Below are 16,478 nucleotides of genomic sequence, written 5' to 3' on the forward strand. Positions count from 1 at the left end.
CTAATTATCCCCAAATCCTTCAAGAAATGTGATTTTTAGATATGGTGTTCCTGAAAAGGAAATTAAAGGTGGCAACTGATTCAACTGTGTGTCAGTGGTGATTTAGGTTGGAGAAGGTGAATGACTCTGTCATGTTGAGCCTGTTTTATACATTAATTGTGAACTGAGTGAGAGAAATGGGGTGGGAGATCCCCATTTGAAGTTTGTATTGACAGGCTGCATTTGCTTCCTGCATGTGGGTCTGGGAAAGGGTCATAGAAGCTTGAGTACAGAGAAGAGCCTTAAAAATATATGATAGAATATATGATAGAAAATAGATGACAGAAAATCAAGGAGATCAGCTGTTAAATTTATTCAGATTTACCAAACAGGTATCCTGTCCCCCTAACCTTGCTCGTGCTGGTGCTTTTGGGGGAGCAGCTGGGGCTCCTTCCTGCCTGAGAGTGTGCTGTGAGACGGGAGCACACAGTGAGCTGCCCACTGACTACACTGAGTTTCTCCTACATATGTGCAGGCAGCCAAACATTCTCCCCTTTCTGCTTAGATCTCTGTTCCTGATCCACAATGCTGCTTCATTTGCCTGTGATGACTGTTTGCTGCTGCAGTGTGTCTTTTTATATTCAGTTTGTGCGCTGAAAAATTCCCAGACAGGTGCACAAGTGTCATCCAGGTACTTCTATAGGAATTACATTTCTTTTTTTTAGTATACTGTGGTGGAAATTCTGCCATGAGCAGTTTTACACAGGTATTTAACTTTTTTAAAAGGAACAAGAATTGCAATTGAATAAAGATTATTTTCACTGGCATAGATCTGAAAAACATTTCCTAAGGGTGTTTTAAAATGATCATTTCTCTTCTGTCAATAAGGAAAACAAGGCATTGGAGAGACTGTAGGACTGGCCTAAGAGCCAGCAGGAATCTGATATTTCAAAGAACTAAAAGAGTTAACATTCAAAAGCCTGGATGATATCAATTTTTATAACTCTGATGAAGTCATCTGTGTCCATTTCTACTGACTGGAAAGATAATATTGAGCTCCAGAATATTGATGCAAGCTTCAGTTCACTCTAATTTAACTACAATATTAACTATAATACAGCCGTCTCACACTCTGTCTGTAAAAAAACTGCCTTTAAAATGGCTCTCAAAGTTTTTTGCTGACTTCCGTTTTGAAATTTTGACAGAAGTACAGACTTCTGATATTTGATATTTCCCTTTGGTGGGAAGTTATAGTAACCAAGAGAAGAAAATTATTATGCCTGAAACTTTTGTTTAAATGATCAACCAAGGAACAAAGTCCAAGGTTTCTTTGACCTCACTTTCCTCTCCAGGTGCGCTCCAACATGGAGTGGAACTGTATTTGATTTGTATTTGATATGTATTTGACCTGTGTTTTGACCTGTATTTGATGTTTTGACCTGTATTTGATGTTTTGCAGTAGATGCCACTGTATAGTCATAATTTCATTCCAGTGTTCCCCTATCAAGTACACTATAGACAGGATAAGTGTCTACATGTAGGACTGACTATGAAAGCTGTTTTGTTGGTGGAAAAATAGGAGCTCCACACATTTGGAATTTGTAAATGGGTGTAATGGGCTGAGTTGCAGCTCATCCACTCAACACCTCTTAGAGAGAATGCCTGTTTTATTTGCTATATACACATATACAGTGCAAGGAAACAGTCTCCACTTTGTAAAACATCCAGGAAAAAGCATCCTTTAGTGCTGTGCCTGTGAGACTGATTAAATACTTTCTAGAATCCATATTAATGAATGACTTCTCTCTATGGATTGCTGCACTGGAAGATGGCAAAGGCTGTCACTTCTCCTTTGTTCTGTTATTGGTGTTGCTTCTTAGTGTCACCCTTAGCCTGGGATGTGGCACCATCTCTCTCTGCTTTGCAGAACTGAGGCTCACTAGAGGGGAGACCAAAAATATTCAATACTGTGTTATGGCTGTTCTAATCCTTTTGTTGAGAGTTTGTGCTCTGCCACAGTCTGCTTCCTGCTTTCACACTTACCCATCTGGCTGCTTACCTTCTAGTTTGGAGTATTTTGTTAGCAGTTATTGCTTTGTGGAAGGTAATTGATTTTAAGTCCTTACAGGTACCAGCAGATGATGCAGATGGGTAAGCACACCTTTCCTGGGCTGCTCCCATCAGAGAACCACATAAAGAATTTCTCTGAGGAAGAAGAGTATATTGAAAACTTTACCTAGGGGAAAAAATGAAAAGAAATGTCCTGGGCTTTTTGCCTGCTAGAAAACTTCCAATCTGCTCTATGAAATGAGTTTTGTTCCACCTGTCTGTCTCAAAAAGCTCAGTGCAGCAGGAGGGAACTCTCAGTGGTCAGCTGCCAGTGAAAATTCTCTTTCAGCTGCTGTCTCTCAGGTCTTTTTCTTGCTGAAGGTCAAGGTTTATTTAAGGATCTCTGACCCTGCATCTGGGGCCTCTTTGCTCTGTGATAGCATTTAGTTGCCTGGTCTCAGCCATAAGGAGCTGCTCAGGCAGTTTCTCCCTTTTTAATCTTTTATTAACAACCAGTGAGCCTGACTGTGTCTGACCTTTCTGCTTCTTGCCTTTATTTATCTGCCAGACATCAGCCCAGCTCCCTCAGTGAGCCCTGGATCTTGTGAGTGAGTCTTGTTTGGAGGAATTCTGGCAAGAGTTGGTTGGGATAACTTTCTCTTTTGGATGCCCTCCTTGGATCTTCTCCTATCTCAAGTCTTTAGAGGAATGCCTCAATTCAGGAAAACCCCTTGGAGTTTACAGGTTATGGTTGGTGCATTTTGCCCCAGTAATTCTGTCCATGGGGCAGGGATTTTGTCTGTCCCCATCCTGCAGTCTACACCTGGTTAAACGTTTGAGGTTTCCTAACTCATCACTCTGAAAGGACACTCTGATGAAGTGTTGTTCCTCTGGGACTACCGGGGTACCCCAAAGGAGAGATTTCACAAAGCTTTGCAAGAACATGGAAGGGTTAAACTGCAGGTCTGTCCTTGCCTCTCAGCCCTCTGTGTAACTCTCTCTGTGTAACTGCAAATTTAATTATTTCACAGAGGCTTTGTTAGGACTCAGCTCTTTGCTGGGTTGTTCCTTTGTCTGGGACACAGTCCTGTGGTAATCACATATCCTGTGAGCAAAGACAGACAGTTCTCTCCCAGGATTTTCCTGGGAAGTGGTGAGAAGCTGTGAGAAAGTTCAGAGAAGAGAATGGGAAACAATTCTTATCTCCACTTGCTGCACCTGTTGTTGTGCACATGTGGAATATGTTATGGAGGTTGTTTAGCAAAGGGTGGTTTCCTAATTGGACTCTGGTGATGGTGTTTATTGATTGACCAGTTAGGTCAAAGCTGTATCAGAGTGTCTGGCAAGGCTGATGGGTTTTTCTTGATAGTATAGTTTAGTACAGTAATACTAAAGCAATGGATCAGCCTTCTGCAGTCATGGAGTTAATGCTAATTATTCCCCATTCAGGGGACTGTTGTCACAACACAGTCCCAGCCCTGCTCTGGGCACAGCTCTGAATGGAGCCCCCTCACCTGCAGCACTGTGCTGCCCTGGCTTAGGGGCTGGAAGTCAGGAATTGCAGCCAGGCTCTCCACACTGCCCTGAGATGCAGCCACCAAACCATGCTCATTGTCTCCAGTGGCACTCGGTAATCGTTGGGGAATAAATCCATTAGGAGACCTTTGGGATATGAGAATTATAATTTTGCAAAACAGCAATCACTACAAGCATTACCCTTTAGCTACTGACAGCAAAGTTCAGAAATCTCGTCATGTGCTGGTTTCTCAGCAGCTGATAAAGGTTAATAAAATGGAGGTTTAAAAGGCAGGGTTTCTAAATTTTTTATGCTCAGACAGGATGATTCTCATTTTATTGGACTGGCTGAACCCACACTTTCCATTCACATGGAAACTGCACAAATCTCAAAAATTCCTTCTTGCATGCCATGGAACCATAAACTCAAGGCCTTGCTGCTGTCACAGCTGGCAGAGAGGAGATGGCACTGCCTGCAGTGAGCTGTGTCTGTAAATATCACTGCAAGATAAGATTGGTGCAGTGGCCTCTGGAGAACGGCACATCTACTTCACTGAATTATTGATGGTAATTCAGAACTGGCTCCTGTACATTTCTAGCAGGAGTTCTTAATGAAGTGGAGTATTAAGATTTTGTAGTTTACCTTTATTATGCTCCTGTGTCTCTGAACATACTAATCTGTGGTATAAGACAAAGATGGGTTGCAACAGGAAGAAGTTTAGAATTCATTGATTTAACTTGGCCCTGCTGTTTAGAGTTTGTGCTGATTTCATGTCGGTTTGAGAGGTCTGTGCCTCCTGTCCTGTTTCTCATCAGTAAGGCAGGATGAGACAGGTTGTGTGCATTTTTACAGGTTGCCTTAATTCTGCATACTCCTCAAATCTGTGCTTTGAGATTATTCTGTACCTTTTATGTGAAAAGAGAAATGTAAATATCTTGAGTTTGTGGTACTACACTGAGTTCCACTGATTTAAGACAAAAATAATGAGTTAAATTGGGCCGATTATATTTAAAATTGGGTTCCTTTTTTGGCTCTGCAGTTGCTGGAGATGAGCCTGCTCTGAATCTCTATGCCAGGGGCAGGTTCATAGCTGCTTTCTTTTGTTTTTATTGTGGGCCATACTGAACCACCAAGGATACTTAGGATAACAACACTGAGAATCCAGTTTTGGTTGCTTTGTTCATTGTATTTGCAAAGGCTTCACATGTGAGACAAGACTGTAAATAAAAGGCTTTAAGCTTCAATCAATGATATAATCACACAAGTGGTTGTTAATACTGACTTCATAGTTGAAAAGACACATGAGACCATTTCATTTTTTACATCACGTTCCACTTGAGATGCCTTGATTAATATTTGTGTTGGAACAGAATTAGGAGTTGGATGGCTGTGGTACCTGTGCAGTTTGTGCAATATAATTATCACCTATTAGTAATTCATGTTGCATGGTCCATCCAAACCCATCAACACCTCCTAAAACCATGGCTCAGATCACAAGTGGCTGATCTGTCCTTTAAGAGCCTACAGGTGTTTGCCTTTTATTAAAAAATACCATCTGGCCGCTCTCCTGGAATTAACTATTTTACACATTGGGTTAAAATGATCAGGGAACTTCCCAAAAAATAGGATTGGGGTGGGGCTGTGGACTGGATGAAGGAACTCAGCTTTCAGAGGTTTAACTGGCAATTTCAGTTCTCTAGAGCATTCCTAATATCTTAACACACTTTGTTTTGTAGATTTTATGCAAAAACAACAATGAGGATTTGCATTGAATGATGACTTCCATCTGTGCCCTCTCAGAGTGCTGAGAATGACTCAGTGTAAAGTTGTTATCATGCCCCTATACAGGATGACTGCAGAGATGGACAGAGACATTAAGCAACTTGCTCAGGGCTGTAAAGTGAACAAAAACTTGCTATGAAAGCCTAATGTACTGTTTTTTGACCTGCAGAATTACCAGTGGACTTTACTGCTCTGATGTAGCTTTGAATAAATTACTTTATATATTCTGTTTACTGTATTTTTAGATAAATATGAGGTACTGACTGAGCTTGACCAAATGGGGAAGTTAATAAATATAGAAGAATTTTTTAATGTACCTAAACTTGATATCTGTCTTATTAAGATTAAAATAAGCAATAAACTTGTCAGATACTGTCATCAGTAGCACATGGGATTTCACGTGGAATAGCAGCAAAATGTAATAATAATAATAAAATGCAGTCAAAGCATTCTGGCAATGAATGAATGCTCTTGCCTGTAACAATTTTCAGGAAATTTACATTTTTAAGACCTGTTCCTTTATTATTTCAGCCTGTTTGCAGTAGAGCAGGAGGAGCTGACATTTCAAATAATTGCTGCAGTAACAAACAATGGAAGCATTTATCACAATATGCCAATTAATATTTGGAGGCTATTCAGCACATTTAATGAAGGCTGAAGGTAATCACCCTTGTTGTTTATCCTAATGTCCTCCACATCCCTGCCCCAAACACCGCTTTGATCTTTAAGATTCTTTTTCTTTAATGTAATGGGTTTGGTTTTACCAACTTGGGGACTTTGGATGCATAAAGGAGGTATCTAAAGGTGCAGATCAGTTCATGCTTGGAGATAAATGTACATACAATGAGCAGGTGCCAAAAGGGGAAAACTGTTACACAGCATTGTTTAATTTGAGTGATTTGTGTGTTGGAATGATGGCACCTATGCATGCTGCTTTTCCTGATGCTGTTGTGTTGAGTGCACAGCTTAATGGCATTTGATCCTCTCAATTTATAGTCTCTCATCTCGTTTATGTTTGCTATCAAAAGGATAATTTGTAAAGCAAATGTTCTGTTGACCTGAATTGGCAGAAGCATTTTTCAATCTGCCAATTTTTCCATTTAAATGAAAAAGAATTAAATTTATTAGCCTATAACTTTCTCTTTCCTTTAATGATGGGTTTATCATTCTATTTAGCATTTTCTCAGAGAATGGAGTAACTTTTTAAAACCAGAAGAGTGAAGCATTAGCTTCTGCTTTTAACCTCATGCCAACAACAACTGTACATTGGGTTGATTTCGTTTGGTTATGGCTGATCAGAGCAAGAATAAGACATGGGTGATAGCACAGCAGGAATTTGTATTGTTTCAGACACATGGCAAAACCCAGCTGGGGCTGATCCAAGCAGGGATGGACCGAAGTGTGTGTCTGAGCAAACAGGAGAGGAACACATCTCTCTCCTGGATGCTGCACAAGAGCTGTCAAGCCTTAACTGTGCTCGTTTATTTAAGCCTGTCTTAAGTTATGGCTGACTGACACCAAGTTCCAGGTGTTCCAGTTTCTTTCCTGTGGCTTGTTTGTAGCCTCTCTGCCTCTGTGGTTCCACTGGAGATCTACTGTTCCCTGGGGTGACACTGCCGTAGATTTTCCTGTAGCACTGCATTAGCGTTGCTCATGAATTGTTTGTAGCATAAATGTTTTTGTTTATGACTTTTTTCTGGCTCTAGACATCTTAATAGTGCTGCTACAGCTGTTTAAAAAAAGAGAAGAGTGGAAAGTTTGTTGGGAATAAGGCAGCTTAATAATATAATTTTGAATTAATTCCTCAGAGAAGAGCATGTTTTAATATTGCAGGATGTACAGTGTAATGCAAAGTATAAGTGGCAAAAAGATGTATTTTCCTTGACTGTAATGGCTAATATTATTGAAAGAAAGCCAGAAGATGCATCAAAGACTTTATCCAGGACTAAGACAAGTCCTGCACAAAAGTACTTGTATATGAGAAGATGCCATCTTTTTTGTTTCAAATGAAATATGAGAGATGTCTTGGGTCATGAATAATAATAATTCACAGACCAAAAAGCCAGTGGCAGAAGTATGAACGTGTAGAAATGAAGAGATGCTAAGTGCTCCTGAATGATGAGAGATTTTGCTCCTTCCTGCATCAGTATCTGCCTCCCACTGTCCTGACAAACAGCTTATCTGCCTTTGCTCATGTAGGCTCTTACCTGAACCTCTTTATTCCCAGGGGAAGCAATCAGTGAAATTGCACACACATTTCTGCTTCTCTTCCCTTCCATCTCCTGTGATATTTTCATGGGTTTTTGCTTCTGTATTTCTGCTTCAGACTGAGCTGATATACTGCTTAGGTTTTTCCAAATTCATTCAGACATTCCAAGTGATCTTTTTCAGTCATGCTTTGCAAGTTCCCACAGTGGATGAACTCCAGGCAATGTCTGCTTAGCACAATGTCCAACTGCTGCTGCAAAGTCATCCAACAAGGGGTTGTGTGTCACTGACTTGATAAATGCTTCTGCCACTTCCCTGAAAACTTTCTTCTTCTCCTTTCCAGTGATTTTTCTCCCTTCTGACTTTCTGTAATGTACAGATGATAAGCAGATGATTTAATATCAGGTTTTTTTTTTTACATAAATCAGAATTAGCCCATGGATTCTGAGGTGTTGAATTGAACTCAGCTCTGTTGAAAATGGTTGTTATTCTAACAAAGTGCATTTAAATTGTGGTGGTATTTCATGTGCTCCTGACAGCAGCCTGAATTTGGTGTGATACCAACACAAACATGAATGACTGGCACTGATGGTGCAAACACAGGACAGAAGCAGGTCTGGAACAGATCCCTCTGGCTGTGACAGGGCTGCATCCACAATGCTGGTTTTTGTCATGTGATTGGAAGATGGATGAGACACTAAGTGTTATAAAACAATAATAGAACTTCTGTAGACTGCTAAGAAGTGCAAACTTCAATTTTCCAAAGCATTGTTTGAAATTGTTTTAAAAGGACAAGAAAGCTGCAAATTTCGAAGTGGAATATGAGGCCTTGCTGAAATGTAATTGTGGATAACTGCAAACACCTGTAGATAAACCTGAAAAAATCTGCAGCAGAAGCAGGTTACACCTTTCAGGTTTGTGGTATAATTCAAGTAATAACCTGTTTTTGTTAGAAAGGGTAAAAGAGGACAGGTCCCTGTTTAAATCTTATTCTGTTGAATCTGAAACTCTCTGGTGTATGCTCCTCCATAAAGCCTAGCATTTAAATACATAAATCCATGGAGTTTTTTCAGAGAGGTTGCCTGACAACCAGAAGGCAGAGGCTGGTGCCCACAGGGGCTGTAAGAGGAGATTCTGTGCTGGCTCAGCTCCCTCTCCAGTCCTAGTGTTTACATAAAAAAAAACATTTATAGCCACAAACATTATCACCCTAAAGAGACCCACAGTCAAACGCTGTGACTACAGCAATCACAATAACGTGATAAAAAAGTGCCAGAAGTTGCACTTTTCTTGTAAAATACCAGTTGTAGTCACTTTATGCAGAAGATTCTGATTTGATGATTGATATATGAATTTCTAGGAAATCATACCTTAAATCAAACACTCAGAATCTTTTAATTTATTTAGACTAACCCTTCACAAGATTAGAAAAAAAATACTAATGTCTTTGTATTTAACATTCAATGTGGAAATGCCAAATTTTTCTGAAATGAATTGCATTCAAGAAACAAGATGCTGTTACAGTGCTGGCAGGTGAACTCTCAATGTTCTCCTGTGTTCTGTGCTTTAGGCTCAGCCATGGAGAAATCTTCAATTCTAATCACTCAAATCTCTAATAAAATAGCATAAATTCAGTATAATTTTTTTTCAAAACATGGCTATATGAAGTAAGTAATATTAAACATGTTCATATATTCATGTTTATAATAGATTCATGTTTAGAATAAAAACAGCTTAGTTTTTTTGCTTTTGCTTTTTTTTTTGTTGCACATGGCAGCCTGTCTCCTCTTGTTCAGGTAGATGTGTGATCTCTTAAAGTACTTTCTAGAGCTGCTTTTCATGAAGTGTGGGTGTAAAAGTCTATCAGATCTTAGGGGTTAGGGCTGGAGATGAAAGCTGTCCATAATTAAGTCATTATTTATTTAACCTATCTGCTCAGTCTTCAAATTTGGGCTGAGCCATTCATTTGAGACTTACTTTGAAACATAAAATAAATTTTCCCTTGAAGCAGAGCAATATATAACTGAATATTTTTATACAAAATCTCATTCAATGTTCTTTTCTCTGAACCTAGGAGAAGAACATTGGAATTTTTGGTTTTTGAAAACATTTGTGCATAGGTGCATAGGATCTCAATTAATTTGATCATATAACCATATCAAGAAATAAATAGGAAAAAAAATCCTTAAAAAGTGTGAGTAGAAGGTAACACAGGGAGAAAGGCACTAATTATTTGGTTTGTGCATGGGATCTAGATAGCTTCCCCTAAATGCCTGTTTCCCTCACGTGAGGCACAGAAGAAGGATGTTCCTGACTCCAGAGACTTACTGAGGTGCACAAACCCATAGGGAGAATTTGGTTTTTTGCACTCCTTTCCTTTAGGGCACTGTGGCAAAATGCTGGCTCATTTCTCCTGTCATTAGGTATGCAGGGCCAGTAAATCTGATCCATGTATGCCTTGAAATTTCATTCCATTCCCCTATTTGCTGCCATCACTGAGAGAACACTCACATGCTGTTCCCTTAGGCTGCTGCATTCATTCATCCTGGAACACGAATTTTTCCCCATTCCAGTTTGGTTATCAGCCTAAACTCCCAGCCTGTGGTAATGAAAAGTTATGGGGAGAAAAAGATGTGCATAAAGAAGTGTAGGACTGGAGATTAAACTCCCTATTGTAATTCATGTTATGCTAATGAGGCACATAAGATAATTCAGAGCAGGGTAATGCAGTGATAATACCAAGAAACTGACATAATTTACTATGGGGAGCCTTTACTTAATACATCACACTTCAGCAAGAAACTTAATAAAAGGAAGCTTAACACATAAATACCACCAAGAAGCGTGGAAGATAATGCAGCATTTGATCAGAATAATACACAAATACTACTGTGAAACCTAATTTCCAACAAGTTACCCAGGAATCAAAACATACATATTGCTTATTGCTGCTGCTGAAGCAGTAGCTTAATAACTAAGGATACCAGAAGAGGCACAATAAGCATTTTCCATTATTTATATTCCCCTGTTGCCTATAATGACCATATAACTTAATATTTGATTGAATGGTCTGGATATGAAAGCTATTTCCCTTGCAAATTAATCCTAGCACTCAGCTGCAGAGCAGCAAGAAGTGTTACCATGGCACTGTCATGAGGCTTATCCCATGACATTTTTCCCTCAGTTTTATTGATGCTTCCCTCTTAAAGCCATCCAGTTTCATTTACTAATAAATGTATATTGTGCCCTAACAGGTTTTGACTTCTATTCCATCAAGGGTCAAAAAACCATCATTGTTGACTTGTTATTTGTTATTACTAGCATTATGAGAGTGTTTAATTCCTCTCTGAAAACCTGCAGTGTCCATTTGAATGAGATCTCATCATATTGGTAATCCCTGAAGAAGTGTCTTTCAAAACCTTGGCAGAGGTGGGGAGGGTGGGGAAAGAAAGTGAAAAGACTTAGAGGGATGTTAGTGGCATGATTTAGGAGCTCTGACTCACTGCCTGGGGTCCTTGTTTCTCTTCTGCTCATGTCTGCAGGCTGTGACCTTGCACGTGGAAATAGGTTGATCTGCAGGGGTCACCTGTGTAAATTGCTGCAGAGAAGTGCCAGAATTGATTGATTTTTTCCCCTTTTTTCCTCCTCCAAGTGCTTTTATTCTGGTGAACTTCCAAAACCAAAGTTAAATGAAGATTAAAAAGCTTGCCAGGTTATTTTCTGTCTCACAGCTGAGAATTCTGCAGCTGATGGAGTTACTCAGTCCTGCTGGGCACGATGGCTCCCAGCTACGGACAGGAGGGATCTCTGACAAACCCTGGCTTTGCAGCTGCTTACCTTGAAAACTCTCAGAACCTGGCTATAATTCAGGGATCACAATGATTTATATTCTGCTGAAGACCTGGAAACTTCTGGGAATCTTGGTTTGGGATTTCTTACATCCATTCAGAAACTTGATGTGATCAGCTCCATATTTTTGGGCTCTTCATTCAGCCTTTGCTTCCAAATCTTGTACATTTTCAAATCCAACCAAAACCAAACCTGGTCTGACAGAGCACACAGCTTCTAGAGCTGCCATTGGGGTCAGATGAATCTCATTCTTTGTCTTATGGCCCACTAACCATCCTAAGATCATTTATTCCAATGAAATCAGTGTGTCCTTTCAGAAATCCCCTAATTTCAGGAGCATTTTCCAGAATAGGTGATCAGGACTCAAGTGGGCTGAAACCAAGTGTCATGGACAGAGGTCAGGTGGAGAGGCTGGAGAGGAGAAGTAACTCTGAATTCATACCGTGTGTAACATGTATAGTACAGAATGAGCCTGAGCAGGTAATTTTTAATTTTTCCACATCTCTAGAGCTGGTGGAGTGCTGTCTGTTCATCTCACAGCTGCTCTTCTGACATATTTAGATCTCAGTCCAGTCTCCAATCTGCCCTCAGGTTTCAGAGGGGAGATCCGTGGACTCCTGATGTGGCCAGCATTAGACTGGCTACCTGAAGCTCAAGGCATTGAGCATGTCAGTAATGCAATTTCTGTTGTCTTGCCTTCATTAAATGTCATTCCAGATGAAGACAGTCAAATGTATTCATGCATTACCTAGACTATAAAAAGTCATTTAAGTTTTTTTTTTTTTTTTGCCAGATTTTCAGTTAGTTGTGGAAAAATAAAAAAAGTTGGTCAATATTCAAATATTCAAATGCAATTAATTATGTCAACTTGTTTCCCAGTATCAGTAAAACACTAATAACATAATCCTTAATCTACTTCTAGTCCCCTGTGAGAGAAATGTAATACCCCATGACTTTTTTCAAGCATCCCTATTTACCAATTACAGGATTTTTTTTCCCTGGGACTGTGTCCATGTAACATTTGTTTACATTTACATTTGTAAGTAAAAATTGATTCAGGGAAAAAAGGTCGGTTTTCAACAATCTGCCAGTTCAAGTCTCTGTGTATACCTTGCAATGGGTGACATGAAATGACACTGAACTAATTTATGCAGGGTTAATCTGTCAGTTATCATCTCAGGGAACTGTGATAGGTCTGATTTTGATCCCTAATTATACTACATTAAGTAAAAATGATAGGTTATTTTTTGTAAAAGAGCCATCAGCCACAATGTACAACAGCTGTTATAAAACAGAAGTTAAAATTCAGAGCTGCTGATGAGATCTGCAAACCGCCCTGCCATTTCAAAGTCCTTTATATTCTTAAGTTTGTGAAAAGAACATGTTCAGTTTTTGAGTACATAGTGTTACATAGTCATTTATATTTACTCCATGCTATTTATTAATGCATGTGATTAAAATAAAAATAGGCATTTCATACGATACATACTAAATTTATAGACAACCAAAATGCCATTTTATTAGGACAATTGCCAAGATTAGTTAAACTGAGAATCTAGGCAAATGTTTTCATGCCTTTTAAAAAAATGACAAAATATGTTTAAATTTATTATTTTTGTGGTGATAGCTGTTTGCTTGGGACAAGCAGACAGCAGAAAATATTTACAAAATATTTCTCTGTGTCCATAAAATCTGGATATTTAATGGTTAAAGAAACCAAGAAAACAAAAAAAAGGGCAACAAAACCAAACACAAAACCAAACACAACCACTCCCCCAAAAAAGTTACAGAGAAAACAGCTTCTCCTGAGTATCATTTCTTTTCAATAATGAATTTGGTCTGATTCTGGCTCCATAATGATTTGTTACAGACAGAATTTGTCTCTCTAGAGTAGAAAAGCCAGCGTTGCAGCTCTGCAATGGAAATGTGGAGTTTTGCTGTGGGGCTGTTTCCATCAAAGGTCACCCCAGATTCCCCCTGGCCAGGGGACAAGAGCAGGCCGCTGCCACCCCCCTGTGGCCCTCAGTGCATCACAGGGCCCTCAGCTTTGCCTGCCTGCCCCACTCCCCAAGAGAATTCTTGGCAATTAAAGCTCAGACCTGAACCAAGCCATGCAGGAGAGAGGGGGCAGCAGGCTGGGATGGGGGTGATGTCCCAAAGTGTGGAACTACAACTGCTATCAATTCAAAGGCCTTCTCCTGACAAAGGACTGGTGTCTCTTCACTCAAGTAGATGATTTTAATGTGTTGCTATGAATGAAATAACTCAGTAGCCTCAAATAAACAGAATTTGGTCCATTTGCAGTGTTAAACAATATTTTTTGGCATGTAAGTACCAGGCATTTAGTAATATCTCTTTTAAATATGTTTGGTTCTGCTTCAGCTTTCACTATTCCAGGGGTTTTCTTTCTTCTTCCTATATATTTTACTCAATCCTAACTCATGATTCTTTGCTTTTCATTGTTTCCTCTTGACACACTAATCAGGCTGCCAGGCCACTGTGTCTCAGCAGGGCCAGCATCCTTTTAGTTTTGCCCTGTGCCTGTCCCCATGTTCTTCAGATGTTTTGCTTTGACTTTGTGTTGCACCATCTTCAAGAAACCTGTTTGGCTATGGAGAAAAAGGCATGCAATGAGGCATCAGTAAAAGGACAAAGTTAAGGTACCCTGAGGAGGGAGAAAATCAATAAAAAAAAAGGAATGAGTGCCTCTGAGGAAGATAAAGCAGTGATTCACAGCTCTGGGGAATGCCAGATAGGCAGGAAATGTTTGTAAGGTAAATAATAGCTTAAGATCAAAAAAAGCAAACAAAAGCAGATGAAGCACAGTATCAAACAGAATTTAAATAAATCATGAAAAGAAAAACCTATTTCTTGAACCATAGGACACTAAACAGCATTTAATTAAAAATGTGTTCTTGATCTTCTCATGTGATTAGTTTTGCATTACTCTGCCATTTATTTTGGTGACATTGAGGCCAAAGGGGCTGGTGTCCTGGGCTGAACAAGATTTAAATAACAGAACTTGTGCTGAGGTCAGTGAAAAACTTTGATTTACTTCAGTGGAACCATCAACTTGTCTATTCTTAGACCCAGAAAGCAATTTTTCCTTGACACCTGCTGTTTTATCTCACTTTCTCTCTCTCCCTTAATGTTGTAGCTGGCAAACACAGGGACTGGAGCTGTGCCTAATGCCCTGCTGGGGGAATCCTTGACCCCTTTTGTAGGCAGGGCTGCCTTTGGGTGGACAGAGAAAATCCAGCCCAGAGGACTGTGCAAAAATATTAAAGGAAACCTTGGCCACTGGTCACCTTTCCTCAGGCTTCATAAGGAGCAAACTTGAAGTGGCTCTTATCAGTGTACAGCTGAATAAATAACAGCTAAATAGCTTTTGATCTTTCCAGTAATATGAGCTGATTTTTAAAAAATAGAAGTATTTAGAGTAATTTTTTCACATTTGATTTTCAGCTTACATCTGAAATGGGCAGTATTAAGTAGGCCAAAGATTTGACAAAAGTAATTGCTTGCCCACATTAAAACAGAAGACTGTCCACCTCATATTACCTACAGGATGCTCCACATTTGTATTATCAGGACATTCAGATGATTTCTTAGGTAACAACTGCAGGAATTGCTTTTTCTGTAGCAAATGTTTTACAAATATTGATAGTGTTTTAGCCCCAGGGCTTAGCTAGCATGTTATAGATGAGAAGAAAAAAAGCAAATAAAAGGAAAAATGTACTAATGTTTATTCTACAAAATCAAATAAATGATTTAGTGATTGGTAAGACCCCTATAAATCACTGCAGACTGTTTTCAGCAATTCTGAAAATGAATCTGCTCTCCTGTTTAACACAGCCAGGCCTGCCCAGAGCTCTGGCCTGACATAAATCAACCCTGCTCAGACCCTGACTGCTGTGAAATGCAAGTCTTGATTCTCAGATTGCCAGATCCCTGCCCCTAGGGAAGAAGGCTGAGTGCTGTGGAGAAGATATTCCAAAAAAGCAGCACAGATCTGGTTTTTAAAGCTCTCACAGGAGACAACAGATCTATCATCAACCCTTCTGTGTGTTATACAGCAGGCTTGGTGCTGATGATATCATAAAAAGGTGGTGTTAGGTCCTAAGGGGGTCATGGGCATGCTTTTATGAGGATTTTTATTCATTTAGTACATAATTAAAAAACAAACTAACAACAACAACAAAAAAAAAAGCCAAAAAAGAAAGCCTATATGTAGATAAGCAACACTGGAACTCTTGAAATAGAAGATACAAATAGTTTTTATGACACAGGTCCCATATTTTTGTTTTCTTTGTAATCCACAGGCCTTGTCCCAGCTAGGAGTGTCAGGAGGAAAAAGCCAGTATTAGTACAATCAGCCAGATGCCTCTGGGTGTGCTGGCAGTGCAGGGCTGCGTTACAGACAATATTCTCTTAGATTAAATCCCACTTTTGTAAGTGTAACCAAGTATCTGCTTCTCAGTTTCTCTAACACTTGCTCGAGGTACATTACCCATATAATTAAGCATGATTAAATGATAATTGCAGTCTTTTTGCGAAGTAATTCCATGGCTGTTTATGCTTTGCAGAAAGTACATTTTTAGAAAGTGCATTTATTTTGCATGTGTCAAGGAAAAACTCTAAATGTTAAAGAAGTTGCAAAGGAATAATTGCCATAAATTCACAAAGGAATTACTAGGTAGGTTATGCCTGCGATTGAATACAGTACTACACAAATTTCTTTCAAGATGCAATTGTATTTTCAAAATGGCATTACTTTTGTGTTATTTCTTATAAATAAAAAAAGCAGTCATGGTAAATGGAAACATCTGTATTTGGTTATGGGTGATAAATTATTTAAGTAAGCTACCATGTTCTTTTATGTATAAAGCTCTTCTGTCAGTGCTGCAGAAACCCCTTTTTACACCTAATTCTGGAGACACACAAAGGATAAACTCTTTTGCTTTGAAATTTCTTCTTTTGAGCAAGGATAATACAGTAAGCAAAGGGTAGGAATGTCTGTACCACACAGTGTCACTTTGCATGTTAGAAAAAATCCTCATAAACACTGGCTCCATCTGCTTTAATTTCTTACCTT

At 39.2% G+C, this 16,478-nt stretch overlaps 1 long non-coding RNA gene across 2 annotated transcripts in view; it reads left to right on the forward strand.

Moving 5' to 3' along the window:
• Positions 1-5,867: 5,867 nt before the first annotated feature.
• The window catches only part of LOC141730876 (uncharacterized), a 324,588-nt gene continuing 313,977 nt past the window's right edge, over positions 5,868-16,478 (forward strand). For both annotated transcript variants that reach the window (XR_012582730.1, XR_012582729.1), the window contains exon 1: positions 5,868-5,986. This is a non-coding gene — a long non-coding RNA (uncharacterized LOC141730876). The remainder of the gene's footprint in view (positions 5,987-16,478) is intronic.

This window comes from Zonotrichia albicollis, chromosome 14, assembly GCF_047830755.1.
Source record: "Zonotrichia albicollis isolate bZonAlb1 chromosome 14, bZonAlb1.hap1, whole genome shotgun sequence".
Classification (NCBI taxonomy): domain Eukaryota; kingdom Metazoa; phylum Chordata; class Aves; order Passeriformes; family Passerellidae; genus Zonotrichia; species Zonotrichia albicollis.